This window comes from Sinocyclocheilus rhinocerous, unplaced genomic scaffold (assembly GCF_001515625.1).
Source record: "Sinocyclocheilus rhinocerous isolate Xijiao unplaced genomic scaffold, SAMN03320098_v1.1 scaffold1474, whole genome shotgun sequence".
Classification (NCBI taxonomy): Eukaryota; Metazoa; Chordata; class Actinopteri; order Cypriniformes; family Cyprinidae; genus Sinocyclocheilus; species Sinocyclocheilus rhinocerous.
Genome location: NW_015655412.1, coordinates 304,960 through 319,621, shown reverse-complemented (window position 1 = coordinate 319,621; position 14,662 = coordinate 304,960). Strand labels below are relative to the sequence as shown.

The following is a 14,662-nucleotide window of genomic DNA, read 5'->3' as shown; positions in this document are numbered from 1 at the left end:
TTTTGAATATGGATATTTTTCTTACAAAAACGCATCGATTCGCTACAGGAGGCCTTTGTTCACCCCCCGGAGCCGTGTGAGGCACTTTTTTTTTAATGGATGGGTGCTTTTTATTTAACTTCTTTTGGACTGATGCATGCAACACCCGCTGAGTGGCATTAAACAGCTTGAAAGATCAAAGACCATTTTTAATATAACTCCGACTGGATTCGTCTGAAAGAAGAAAGTCATATACACCTAGGATGACTTGAGGGTGAGTAATTTATGGACTAATTTTCATTTTTGGGTGAACTAACCCTTTAAGTAAAAGGGTTCCATGAAGATATTCTGTAAATTTGCTACCGTAAATATATCAAAACTTAATTTTTGATTAGTAATATGCATTGCTAAGAACTTCATTTGGACAACTTTAAATGTGATTTTCTCAATATTTAGATTTTTTTGCGCCCTCAGATTCCAGATTTTCAAATAGTTGTATCTCACCAAAAGCTTATTTATTCAGCTTCCAGATGATGTATGAATCTCCATTTCAGAAAATTGACACTTATGACTGGTTTTGTGGTCCAGGGTCACATATTTGATAGATATCTTTAAATAAATCTTCCATCTAAAGTCTGGGTCATATGGCCCACTAATAATAGTGTTAAATAATGGTGATTACAACACTGACCAAAATAATCGTGATTAAGATTTGTGTCATAATGGAGAAGCTCCTACTTGATAGTCTCTGTCCTTGTGTGTGTTTCCAGTCACCCCTGATCTGTCTCCAGAAACCCTTCCGCTCGCGGCGCCTCGACCCCCAGCAGCCACCGCCGGCCCACGAGCGCACCGCAAGCCCAGCGAGGGCCACAGCGGGCAGCCGGTGCGAGGCAGCATGGAGGTGGGCATGCGCGTGGTGCGTGGCCTGGACTGGAAGTGGGGGAACCAGGATGAAGGAGAGGGGCACATGGGCACGGTGGTGGAGATCGGCCGGCAGGGCAGCACAACTACGCCCGACAAAACTGTGGTGGTGCAGTGGGACAGCGGCACTCGCACGAATTACCGCACCGGATACCAGAGCGCCTACGACCTGCTGCTGTACGACAACGCACAGATCGGTGAGACCCAACACCTCCTCCAGTTACAGCCATGCTAAACACTGCAACAGCTGCAGAAGCTTACACAGCGGTGGCCAAAATCATTAGAACACTAGTACCAGCTAAAAATGGTTTTAAGTCAGTTATTTCTATCTTTTGCTGTAGTGTGTCAGTAGAAAATATCAGTTTACATTTCCAAACATTAATTTGGCCATTAATTGTAATAATGCAGTGAGATGTTTGTGCTGCACACAGAGATCTGATCAGATCATCATCAGTCTGTCTGGAGTCACATGAAGAAACAGAACAAACTGAGACAGACTCAATCCAGAAGAACTGTGTCTCCGAGACGCTTCAAGAAACCTCCTGCAAAGCTACAGTACTGTTAAAAGTTTTAGGCACTTGTGTAAAAATGCTGTCAAAAATAAAGTCATAAATGGATTTTCTTTATCAATTAACTTGTATTAACTAAATTAAATCAACATTTGGTGTGAGCATCCTTTGTGTTTAAAGCAGCTTTTGCCCTCGGTGCACTTGCCCTCAGGAGCTTTGCAGGAGGTTTCTTGAAGCGTCTTGGGGAGATATAGAAATAATATATAAACAAATTATATATAACACATCAATGCCAGGAAGCACAACTAACGATCGCCAGGAACACTCTTTTAATTAGATGCAGCACAGTACATTTGTCTGTAAATATAAATTTTTTGACAGAACGTAGTGATGCCGCCTGCAGTCGTAATGCAACATGGAGAGTAAGGTTAATACAAATCACACTGTTTTGGCAAAAGGGTCACATAGTTATTTTATAATATTTTCTTGTGCCTAACTTACAGACAGCATGGCCACACATCACTGTTTGATTGAGGGAGTCATTGTATCATTACAATGTAACTCACTTTTTTTGGAGCTATTTTTGTTGAAGAAGCAAAAACAGACAATATGTGTCTAACAATATGTGTAACAATATGTGTCTAACTGGCAGTTATTTAATAATAACTTCTTGTTTATTGAACTGATCTATGAAATCAACATCACATTTGCAACATGCAACTCATGGAAAAATAGCACTTCTGCTCATGTTAGTAAATGTTGACATTAATATTGACTGACATTAGAAAAATGCTATTTTTTATTGTTACTTGATGTTAATTAATGTGGTTAACTAATGTTTAGAATAGGGAACACATATTCAATATTTTCTCAATAATAGTGAATATGTTCTCCATAAACTCCTGGTGACCGCAAGTAATGAGTGTGTGTGCGCGTGAGTGTGAGTGTGTGCGTGTGTGAGTGAGTGAGTGTTTGTGTGAGTGTGTGTGCATGAGTGTGCGTGAATGTGTGTGCGTGAGTGAGTGTGTGTTTGTGTGAGTGTGTGCGCGAGTGTGTGTGTGTGTGCGAGCGTGTGTGTGCGTGAGTGTGTGTGTGTGGGTGAGTGTGTGCGTTAGTGTTAGGGTTGGGCGATATGGGCAAAAATTCATATCTGTATTTTTTGACCGATTTGCGATATACAGTATATATCTCGGTATTTTCGTTTTTGTATTTGTATTTTTAAAAATCTGTATTTAATATATACATATATATTTCACTTACCACCCAATGTTGTCCAACAAAACAATACATATTAAAAGCTATGAAAACAAATAAAGTGAATGTAACCATGTAAGCCTTTATATTATGTGCAAAAATGGGTTAAAATCACATTTCATTCTAACATTGTAACATTGCAATCTAAAAACAAAAGTAAGGCTTTTAAAGCAGAAGTTAAATTCACTAAACCTAAGAATGAAAATAAATGAGAACAAAAGCACAGACTTGTATTAGGCTATTTTGATTACCCCATTACAGTCAGTGCTATCATAAAAATAGACTTACTTGTAGGTTTAAAATTCTACATGTCACATTTATTGTCCAACTACAAATATTTCAGTGAAATGTATATTTTAGTCAGAATTATTGCGCTTCTATTTAATTGAGCTCTGTCTGTTTGGCGCGCATGTGCACGGTGGCGCTCATGAAGTTTAGCGGAAAATCCCAAAGCAGAAGGCTCATGCACTCCTGACAGAAAAATGGAAATATTTCCATGGCTTTCTAACATTTACAGATGGAGAATATACCTGTGAAATGTAAGTTATGCATTCAGGAAGACAGCACATGTCAAACACATTAAACAGCGTGAGTAGCCTAGTGTCTCTGTCATCTTTCTGTCAGAGATATGACGGGCCGAGCCACTTAAAGGGGTCATATGATGCTTTTTTAAAGATCATTATTTTGTGTATTTGGTGTAACAGAATATGTTGACATGCTTTAATGTTCAAAAAACACATTAGTGAGTGTGTGCGTGTGAATGAGTGAGTGTGTGCGTGTGTGTGTGTGAATGAATGAGTGAGTGAGTGTATGCGTGCGTGCGTGAGTGCGTGTGAGTTTGTGCGTGTGCGTGCGAATGAGTGAGTGTGTGTGTGTGTGTGAGTGAATGAGTGTGTGTGTGTGTGCGTGCGTGTGAGTGTACATGCGAGTGAGTGTGCGTGCGAGTGAGTGTGAGTGAGTGAGTGAATGAGTGTGTGTGCATGTGAGTAAGTGAATGAGTGAGTGAGTGTGCGTGCGAGTGAGTGTGCGTGCGAGTGAGTGAATGAATGAGTGCGTGAATGAGTAAATGAGTGAGCTCTGTCAGCGGCACACGCAGCCTTTCTGTCAGAGCATATGACGGGCCGAGCCGCTTAAACTAATATGCGAAAAACTATACTATGTCTTACCAGTTTTTAAAGGCCTTAATATGAAGCACATATTTAGAACAAACTGGATTATGCACTTTCTCCACAGCAACTCAGTCTGTGTCTTCCGCTATATTTTCAGATGCGCTCGTATCAAACTACTGTATATCGATTTAAACGGTATTGCCTCATATCGAATCGCTTATAAAGAAAATATCGATATATCGTACAAACTCGATATACCGCCCAGCCCTAGTGAGTGTGTGCGTGAGTGTGTGTGTGATTGCGTGTGTGCGTGTGTGAATGTGTGTGTGCGTGAGTGAGTGTGTGTGGGAGTGTGTGTGTGTGCATGAGTGAGTGCGTGCGTGCGTGCGTGACTGAGTGAGTGCTTGAGTGTGTGCGTGCGTGAGTGTGTGCGTGCGTGAGTGAGTGTGCGTGAGTGCGTGCGTGAGTGTGTGCGTGAGTGAATGAGTGAGTGTGTGCGTGAGTGCGTGAGTGCCTGAGTGTGTGAGTGCGTGTGTGTGAGTGTGTGCGTGCGTGAGTGAGTGAACTATACCTACCTCTTCCGGTTTGTCTGATTTGTTGTTGTGTTTTCTGACTTGTTATAATGTTTTCTGAATTGTTGTTGTGCTTTCTGAATTATTTTGTTTTTTAGACTTGCATTTGCGTTTGTAATTTGTTATTTTGTTTTCAGAATTGTGATTTGCTCTGCACTTCTCGGCCACCGTATAATGGAGATAAAACTATTATTGCTCCCATTCCGCCCCCTTTCCAGCAGTTTCGTTCCTCCATAAAAGCCCAATTTCACATGCAAATCAGTAAAATCATGTAACTTCTGTAAAATGGGACTGCTTGATTTATTAAAGTTGATTTGATTTATTCATGTTTTTAAAAGCGTGAAACTTGCGCTGTTTCCCAGGAGGATTTATATTCGCTCAGAGACGGAGCAGAAGACGGACGTGTAAAGTCATCTTTTTGCTCAAACGTCAAATACACGCAAAAATGTGTCAAAATGCAGCGCTTATTCAGGTAAACTCTCGTCGGTCATGTAAGAAATGAACTTAAATAGTTGAGAATGAAAATACATTTGTTGGATCAGTGCGCTCTTAAAGTGACAGCGGGCTAATATTCCTGCTGCCGACTGTCTTTTGTTGTTTGATTAATATTAAGCACAAAGACAAAATCACTCACTGCTCTTGAGTGAAGGACTGTTGTAGCTTCAATAAAAAACAAAGAAAGTTTAATTATTACAGTGAAGAATATGCTGTTTTTTTTTACATTCGATTATTCATTTCTGTTGTAGGCTGTTAACTGAATAGCCGAGCCTACTTTAGACTTGCAATAGCCTTAAATAAAACCTTCCAAGCACAGTTTGTTTCATTTGTATCTTTTTATACTATTGTATTTGTCCTTTTATTGCTGACAGTTAATTATTTTCAATAATTTTGAGGACTTTGTTTGTTTGTTTGTTTTTTACTAGCTAATATTATACCCTAGTTCTCTGCTGTGGTATTGAGAATTGTGAAATTTCGCTGGTCTCTAAAATGTAGATGTCATAGCAATCTTATTTACAGAAAATATGTATTTGATATATCACTATCTTTAAATAAATCACTCATAAAGTTTTGGTCATATGGCCCACTCATAATCGGGTTAAATAAATATTGACCAAAATAATCGTGATTATGATTTTTGCCATAATTGAGCAGCCCTAGTGTGTGAGTTCTTTTTATCTTTCAGCAGGAGACTGTGGCTCTTGTGTTTATAAGGAAATGCTTAATGCTTTTGCCGCATCATTAAAACCAGTCTCATCTGCCTCAAACGACGTGTTTCTGATTAATGGAGTGAAAACCTCTGGAAAACAGACATGCAGACAGACGTTAAAGGGCCATGAGCGTGTTCAGAGACTCACTGCGCTGCTGTCGTCTTCAGCGTTTGCTGGATTCTAGCAGAAGATGACCTTATGAAATGAATTAGACATGCTGATCTTTCATTTAATATACCCTTGTGTTCTCTTCCCTTTCTTCCTCGTAGGTGTCCGACATTCAAACATCATCTGTGACAGCTGTAAGAAGCACGGCATCATGGGAATGCGCTGGAAGTGTAAGGTGTGTTTCGACTACGACCTGTGCACTCAGTGCTACATGAACAACAAGCACGACCTGACGCACGCCTTCGAGCGCTACGAGACGGCGCATTCGCACCCGTGAGTCTTCTGTCTGTTCTCTGCATGACTCTGTTCCCGCTAGCATTGTCTAAATGTCAACCCACTGCTCTCATTCTCGTAGAAACATCGGTAAGCATAAGCCTTCTTTTCTTTTCTGATGCAGGACACAAGACAGATTCTGTGTGAATGCACTTTTGACGATAGTGATGGTATGAATGACCTAAAAACTCAAAACAAATGTGTGTACAGTAATGCACTTACAGTGGAAGTCTATTAGCCAACACCAGAATAAACAAGGCCTAGAGTGAGTAAAATTGCTTGCTAAACCTGCCAAGCTGTTTATATCTGTTATTTCAGCTCATTGATATGCACTAGGATACCTGAAATAGACATGATGTAACGCCTCTTAATGGCGTAACAAAAAATGTATCTATATAAAAATAAATTCCCCCAAAAGAAAGATTTCCTTTACGGTTCAAATAATAAATTTACTTTTTTTTGCTAAAAAACGTAACTAAAATATCATATGAGCTTTACTTCTGCGTTTAAACCCTCCGGGATATTTTCTTCATACAGTATATTTAATTTGTGTATTTCACTTGATTTTGCAAACAAATACTTAATATTTTATGCAATGTTGCTTCTCAAGTAAATGTATTTTGTTTCAATTATATTTTTACTGTAAATCAAGAAAAATAAAGACTACACTGAAAAAAAAGATTTTGTGGTGTTGTAAAATATATTAAATTAATCATCATAAATTCTACTTGTAATATATAGACAAAATGAATACAGTTTATGTGGTTATATTAATCAAAAAAAAAATGTGCAATGTTTACATCAGGGGTAATATATATTCATAAAACTAAGTAAATGGGACATCTCGATCAAAACATATAATAAAATCTACTTATTTACTTCAATAAATAGTAGGATTTACGTCATATTTTTATAAATGCAAGGTTCCTGTCTATAAAATAATAAATAAACTTTACTTAATTACTTTAAATAAACACTTTTAAATTAAATATAATTACGTAATATTTACTTAATTAGGGTGCAATTAGATTTAATTTCTTCATGAATGTTAAGTTTAGTAAGTAGATTTTACTTAATAATAGTGAGTAAGTTGTACTTGATATTAGAGCAGTAAAATTTACTTAAAATGTGTTCGTGCAATTTGTTACCAAAATTTTTTTAAGTAAATGTTAATAGTTATTTTTTTCAGTGTAGGTAGGAAAACTTAAGCTGCATTTATTCTGAAATGTGATGCTTTGGTTTTGTAAAGTGTAATTCAATTCAGTTACAGCAGGGGTGCCCACAATTTTTTGTGAGGGGATCTGCTTTTCAAATGAGATAATCACTGAGATCTAACAAATGAAAAATAAATACATGAATAATAAAATACATATAAAATAAATAAATAAAAAGCTTGTTGGGATGTATCTTTATATTGCATTAATTTAATTATTAATAAAAAAAAAATAAAAAATAATAATGTTCTATTCTTAGTAGGGCGGGGCGATAATTCGATAACGATAATTATCGCGATATAATTTTCCTCTATAAAACTATATGAAGAGTTCGATAAATGTTCGATATAATGTTTATGCGCCAAAAAACGGAACGAAAAAGCACGACTCATTTGAATCGCGCTACACGGACCGTTTATCCGCTCGGATCAAAGTTCAAACTGCTGCGCAGCGCGAGCTCACTAAAGCAGATGTGTTTACTCGGTCACTCGAGCACTAAGCAGCACTGTGAGATCCAGTGTGAAGCGCTTGAATTCAGCGATGAACACAAACGACTCGGTGATTTAAACTAGTTTAAAGCCAAACAGGAAGAACACTGTGTGCAACGAGACAGTCAGAAGGCTTTTCAATCTACAAATCGCCATCATTTACCATGGATTTACTGTAGTAACACTCACTGCACCATGGTATTGTGGCAGAAATTTGGGATATTCACACTAAATTTCATTACAGGAGTAATGGTAGGCCTATATAATTATAGTATGTATTTGTGATTAAGCTATAGCATGTGTGCATTAGAAAATGTAGAAACTAAGAAATTAATTTTTCTATTTAGATATTTATTTTGTTAAGGAAAATTAATGGTCTGTTTCTACAACTTTCACTTTGGAGCAAAAATCTGGCTTTAAACTGGAAAGAAATAAAGATTTGACATTTATCGTGATAATTATCAATATCGACTGATATGAAAAAAAATTATCGTGATAATTTTTTTGACCATATCGCCCAGCCCTAATTCTTAGTATCCCATAGAACTTGGCCTGCATTTACCTAAAGCAGTGGTTCTTAACCTTTTTTACTCCAAGACCCCCTCCTCTCCAAATCAATACTGCAAGGCCCCCCAACCTACAGATATTCTGTACAACTTAAAAGTCTGTAAAGCTCAATTCTACAGTAATTTTAACAAATAAGCACAAGTCAACCTGCCATACCAAACAAAACGACATGAAGATACCAAAGGACTGCATATAAACTACGGATCCATTCAGAATCACTAAAAACACCAAAATACAAATGAAAAATGAAACCATTCTGAACTCAGTGATCTGAAGGCGGCTCGATGTCATCAGTGAATAGTTCCTCTGTCAGTCTGTGTTTGGAGCATCTGATGCCCATATGTACATAAACACCACTGATCCTCACAAACTTCTCTAAAACATGTGAGCATCCGTTATAAAACACTCGCTGTATACAACTATGTGAATTCACTGAACTGAGAGCGCGCATACACGGTTCATTTGCACATCAATAATAACGGACACACGCACGCATAATGTACTCCTGTATGTCACTGTAATCATCTTTACCTTGATTACAGTCGTCATTCATCAAAACTTGACTAGCACAATACTGGCTTTCTTTATCCAGCCGAGAGCTGTAGTTTGCTTATCATGTGCTCATGCAGCGGTCGGGTGTTTTAAGCTGCTGTTCGAAACATAGAATATCACAGAATACGTGGAGAGGTGGTGCTGTTATTTATTTATATGTAGCATTTGGACCAATCAGACACACAACTATTTGTTATATTTAACAAATAATATCTAACGCCCCCTCACCTAACCAAAAGGCCGACTATGAGGGTCTATGAACCCTTCCCCCGAAATGCCACTAACACCTCAAAAGGGCAGAACAGGCCTCTGGTTCCATGGCCATTTTTCAAATATCGGCATCGGCCGTTAAGTTTTTCTGTTTGGCTGATGCGTTCGAGGCGGGACTTTTATTTTGATGGCGCACACAGTGATGGGGCACACAGTGCTCACATTCTCCCTCTTGTTCGCCGTCGTAGTTAACAGTGCTGTCTAATATGGACAGAAATCTGTCTAATAATCAGAAAGAATTGTTAAACAAAGGAATTAAAATGTAAACAAAAAAGTATTATAACAATTGCTTTCATATTATTAGTAATAGAAAGGCAAACATTATAATACTTTCTCGTTTTCCATCAGCATTCAGCAAATACGCATTTATATCATTTAAACAAATCTTTGAATGACTAATGAACATTTCATTTAAAAAATCTTGCAAACTTAGTCAAATCCAGCTGTGAAATCTTGTGAAGTGTGCATGTGTATCCTGCATTGGTCATCCAATCTTTTAAATTTTTAATACATTCTGTTAGCTTAGATAATTTAGAAGTTTCATCTGGTCTTGTTGAGATATATAGTTGAGTATCATCAGCATAACAGTGGAAACTAATCCCGTATTTTCTAATAATATTACCAAGGGGCAACATGTATATTGAAAATAGCAGAGGACCTAGGACAGATCCTTGTGGCACTCCATATTTTAGTATAAGCTTTAGACCCCGTTCTAAAACGGCTCTGATGGTTTCACTTAGGTGGTTAACTGACTCTTTTCATAGCTTCATTCTCTGGTTTTCCTGATGGTTTCAACCATCAAGTCTCATTTGCCCTTTCCCATGTATGAGTGATTGTTTGTTTGTTTGTTAGACTAGTTTGTGTTAGTGTTTAGTTAATAAAACTCTTGTGCACAAATTACATGAGCTTTCCTAGAGTTGATATGAACTTACACTGAATGTTCGCTGGATGAAGAGATTAGTTGAGGGCAATTTAATTCTGCTACAGTTACTACTGGCAGCTGATATAAATAATTGTAATTAATCATAATTAATTGTAATTATTTATATACATTTCCCTTTTGAGCTAATTTGCTACATATATTTGCTTTTAAATTATTATAAGTACATCTCGCGCCTCCACCCCCCGGTTGAGAACCACTGACCTAAGCATATTTAAATGATGTGCGATCTACCTGCATTGCCTTTGCCATCACCTGGTAGATCGCGATTGACCTATTGGGCACCCCTGAGTTACAGTGTGTTTCACTGCTTGTGTGTGGCAAAAACAGATTTAAAATATCCAAGCCGGTCTCCAGTCTCAGCTGTGCTGCTTGCCTTGGTACACGATTTTAAAAAAACATCTTCAGGAGAGAGAATGTGTGTGTGTGTGTGAGAGAGAGACACACACACACACTGCTACCAGCAGGTGCTTAAAGGCATAAACACCCTAATTTTACTCTGCCATTAACAGAGAGAGAGATCTACAGCCACACAAATACAGCCGTGCACCACTTCACTGCGTCACCATATGTATTTATTCAGTTATTCAAGAAATACTTTGGATTATCTCTAGGGATGTGCAGTACAGCTTAAAATCGTATCTAGACATTTTTTCATGCTAGGTTTTTGTTTTTCAATCAGAGGAATCTTTACTGCACTCGGCAGAATTCTGGCACAGGAATCAGAATTGATTAGTTCTTCGTTCTTGATTCAGGGTTCTGGTCCGAGAATCGTTCGTTATTTCGTCACGTGAGAGCCACATGTGCTATATGCAATTAGTTCCCCTCCTGAGTCCCTACTTCTGTCTGGTCTGTTCCAAAATACAGACATACAAAATATACAATATATACAACATTTATTATCACACTGTTTTTAATAACTTTATAAATATTGTCACACAATAAAGCTTAAACACTGCTTTAAGGCATGTGCGCATTGAGGAAAACAAGTTCCCTATAGGCTAAATTTTCTTTTTCCTATCATGGCCATCATTTCTTATGCAGCATTTCAAAAGAACCCATAATTTGGGACTGAACTAATGATTTCTGTTTCCTGTGCATAGTCTGTATGACTTTCACTTGACAGAAGACCGAACGACTCAGACCATGAAGGAGCAAAGAACCAAGTCAGTAGAATGATCCAATCTTCCCATCACTGCTTGTGTACTGATATCACTGCGGTGTTACGCGCTACACTGCCGTCTATCGATGTAGATAAGCATGATTGTCTCCGAATTGCATGTAAATTACACTGATACTAGTGAGTTTTACAGATCATTAGCTGTCTTAACAAAAGTGAAGCAACTTAAGCATGTAGGGTATAAGAGTAAATCAGAAAATTCAAGATTTGATCAGATTGGTGTTGAACAACCCAAAGAGCCAAATTCCACAAAGAGGCCCAAGAGCGCGAGCCAGTCTGAAGCAAGCCTAACCAACCAGCTCTTTCACAGAACAGCTTGCAAAATTAACACAAAAGAACACTTATTGATAATCCCAACGCAGGAAGGAGATTGTCAAATTTGGGGCAAGTAACCAAGATTAATGGTCAAAGAGATGCACAGCTGACCATCACATGTAAATCCATAAAAGAAATCATGAGCTACATACTTCCTTGGACTGGTTTCCCCCACCCAGGACAAAGACGAGGCTCCTTCTAGACCTTTTGACCTTTTTCTTCTTCACAAAGCACACCCTCACGTTCACAGAACGACAGAGAGACTGTCTTTTACATATGTAGATGCATCTAAAATCATCTTAAAAGGACTTATAAACGAATATCAGTCCACTGCATAACTTTATATTATGTATGTAACCCACACATTTGTCTATAATGTTCTAATCACTCATCGTGCATGTATTTTTAATAACTATTGAATAGCTTATGGGTTCATATTCATGTTTAGTATGTGTGTGTTTGAATCTTCTTGCTTGAAATGTTCCTTCCAATCAATTATTTGTCAAATGTATCATATTCTTGTTAAAGAAATCATGTTCAAATTATACTCTGCAAGAGCGTGAAAATTTGTATCATGTGACTGATAAGATAACATGTTGATTTATGTATTGGGAGGAGAAATGGAGATTAACCACAGATTACAGAATCATGTTTTAATCAATTATTGTGTATGTTATTTCAATAACTATTGAATAGCTTACGGGTTCATATTCATGTTTAGTATGTGTGTGTTTGAATCTTCTTGCTTGAAATGTTCCTTCCAATCAATTATTTGTCAAATGTATCATATTCTTGTTAAAGAAATCATGTTCAAATTATACTCTGCAAGAGCGTGAAAATTTGTATCATGTGACTGATAAGATAACATGTTGATTTATGTATTGGGAGGAGAAACATAGCAACACCCCGAGCTAAGACAGTGTCTAATTGGTCAAGACACCATTTGGGATGTGGCCAACAACCATGTTTAAATACTCAGGACACCATCAAATTATGCTTTTTCTTGCCTTTTTGCCACCGCGTTCTGACGCTGCTTTTTAGCGCTCTTTGAGCGTGCTCTGGCTTACACTCCAGCTGCTCCTCCAAAACCATGAGGAGAAACGCCATCTAGTCTCGTCACTCTTCTTGCTGGCTTCTACTTTAGTTTCTTTTCTTTTCCGTTGAGAGTTTCGTGTTCTGAGTTAAGTTTTGCCGCAACGCTGTGTCTCCGAGTCCGACCTCGAGTGCCTGTATAAAACTTCAACCAGCCCACAATGCCTCAACTTTAGCCAATGCCCAAGACTTCACTACGAACGACCTCTGAACTTCCAGCCAATCAGCAACCTTGGGAAACCCCTTTCAGCAATGACTACAACAAAAGGGAATCCCTTAACACAAAGGCAACGCAAGTACAACCTCCCGATTCTAGCTGAACTGGTGCATTTATTATAAAGTTAGTTAATAGCCTCATTGAGAGACTCAATGCGGGGGTTAATTAGATGATTGATGGTTGTTCAGGTCTATGCAATTGCATATATTGCTATAAACTTGGGATTTCATATTTTCACTCTTCTAAACTCATTCTTTCCTCACTTTCTCTCTTTCTGCAACTTGTGTGAATGTGTGAGTGCGTGTGTTTGTGTTAGATTAGTTTATATGTCTTAGATTTATCCAATAAAGTCTTATTCATATTGAAAAGAGAAGTATCTTGTGCTTTGTGCTTACAATTTAATGTCTTAAACTGTCGATCTTGTTACTGTGCTAATAAATAGTGTTTTCACTATATTTTGGATATTAATATCCATGCAGAGTTGATGTTGTACGGCTTGTTCAATGAATCGCTGGCCGACTCAGTGATCAGCCGTAAAACAGTGAGTCTGTCCAAATTCCCTTTAAAATCATAAATGATTCCATTTGAGCTAAATTGACTGGTTCTCTTACAAGCATCACTACTCACTACTAATCTTTCCACCTTGTTTTCTACCATACCAATGTTTACATTCATTTTTCTGTCTTTGGCGTTTTTTCTGTCTACTGGCTTTACACCTTTTCTGCTTCTTTGGCCGTACATGTACTGTTTCTGCCTTTCTGAAGACATCTGTAAATGAACTGTTCAGTACTGACACTTACTTCCTAGCTCATTGGAATGTGATGTGATCTGCTCCAAGAGTGCTGAAATCAAGCGTGACGGAAAATAAATGGGAAAACACTTCCTCTTAAAAAAACACTAACACTAGCTTGCTCTATTCTTTTTCTATTCTGTTTTCTTTTTATTTATTATATAATTATAAAAAAAAAACGTGTTACGTGTACTGCATTAAGCTAACTGAGACTTGTTATAGCACTTGCTTATTATTGCTTTTTTGTTGATTTTGATTGCTTCTATTTTCCTCATTTGTAAGTCGCTTCGGATAAAACCTTTTGCGGGGGGGTTGAAGTGTGAACTGTTTTAGTAGAGTCCCAGGTCATGCTCACTCATAAGGTTTATTTATTTGTTTGTTTGCCTATATATTTATTTTTGTGAAATGGTCTTTTGTGCTATCATCTATGCAAAGTAGGTGCAATAAAGTAACATCATAGTTAACAATTACTTGTTTACATAGGATATATATATATATATATTGTTGTACTCGCTAGTTTTGGTTATTGGGGGGGGGTATATAAACTACGCCCCTGTCAGTGTGCACTTACCACGTTTTTCAGTTTAAAGATCTCCGCTTCATACTGCTCTCTCATTTTATTGGCCTCAATCTGCACATCAGGATATATGTTTGTTGAAATTGTATTTTGAAGTGGCTTCAATGGAGAACAGGCGTTTTGGCCACATAATGTTATAGTTATGGTAGTTAGATTTTATCCATAGCGATTTGATTTGACTGTCGGATATAACATATATACACTGCCGGTGATCAGTAAGACTTGTAATGTTTTTTAAAGAAGTCTCTTATGCTTGTCAAGGCTGCATTTATTTGATCAAAAATCTACAGAAAAAAACTGTAATCTTGCAAAATGTTGTTACAATTTAAATTAATAGTTTCTATTTTAATATCCTTTAAAATATAATTTATTTCTGTGATGCAAAGCTGAATTTCCATCAGCCATTACTCCAGTCTTCAGTGTCACATGATTTTCAGAAATCATTCTAATATGCTGATTTATTATTA

The 14,662-nt window shown here is 37.4% G+C and overlaps 1 pseudogene; it reads left to right on the top strand.

Annotated features, from left to right (window-relative positions):
- LOC107718262 (E3 ubiquitin-protein ligase MIB2-like) overlaps positions 1-14,662 on the top strand; it is a 79,804-nt pseudogene that overhangs the window by 15,563 nt on the left and 49,579 nt on the right.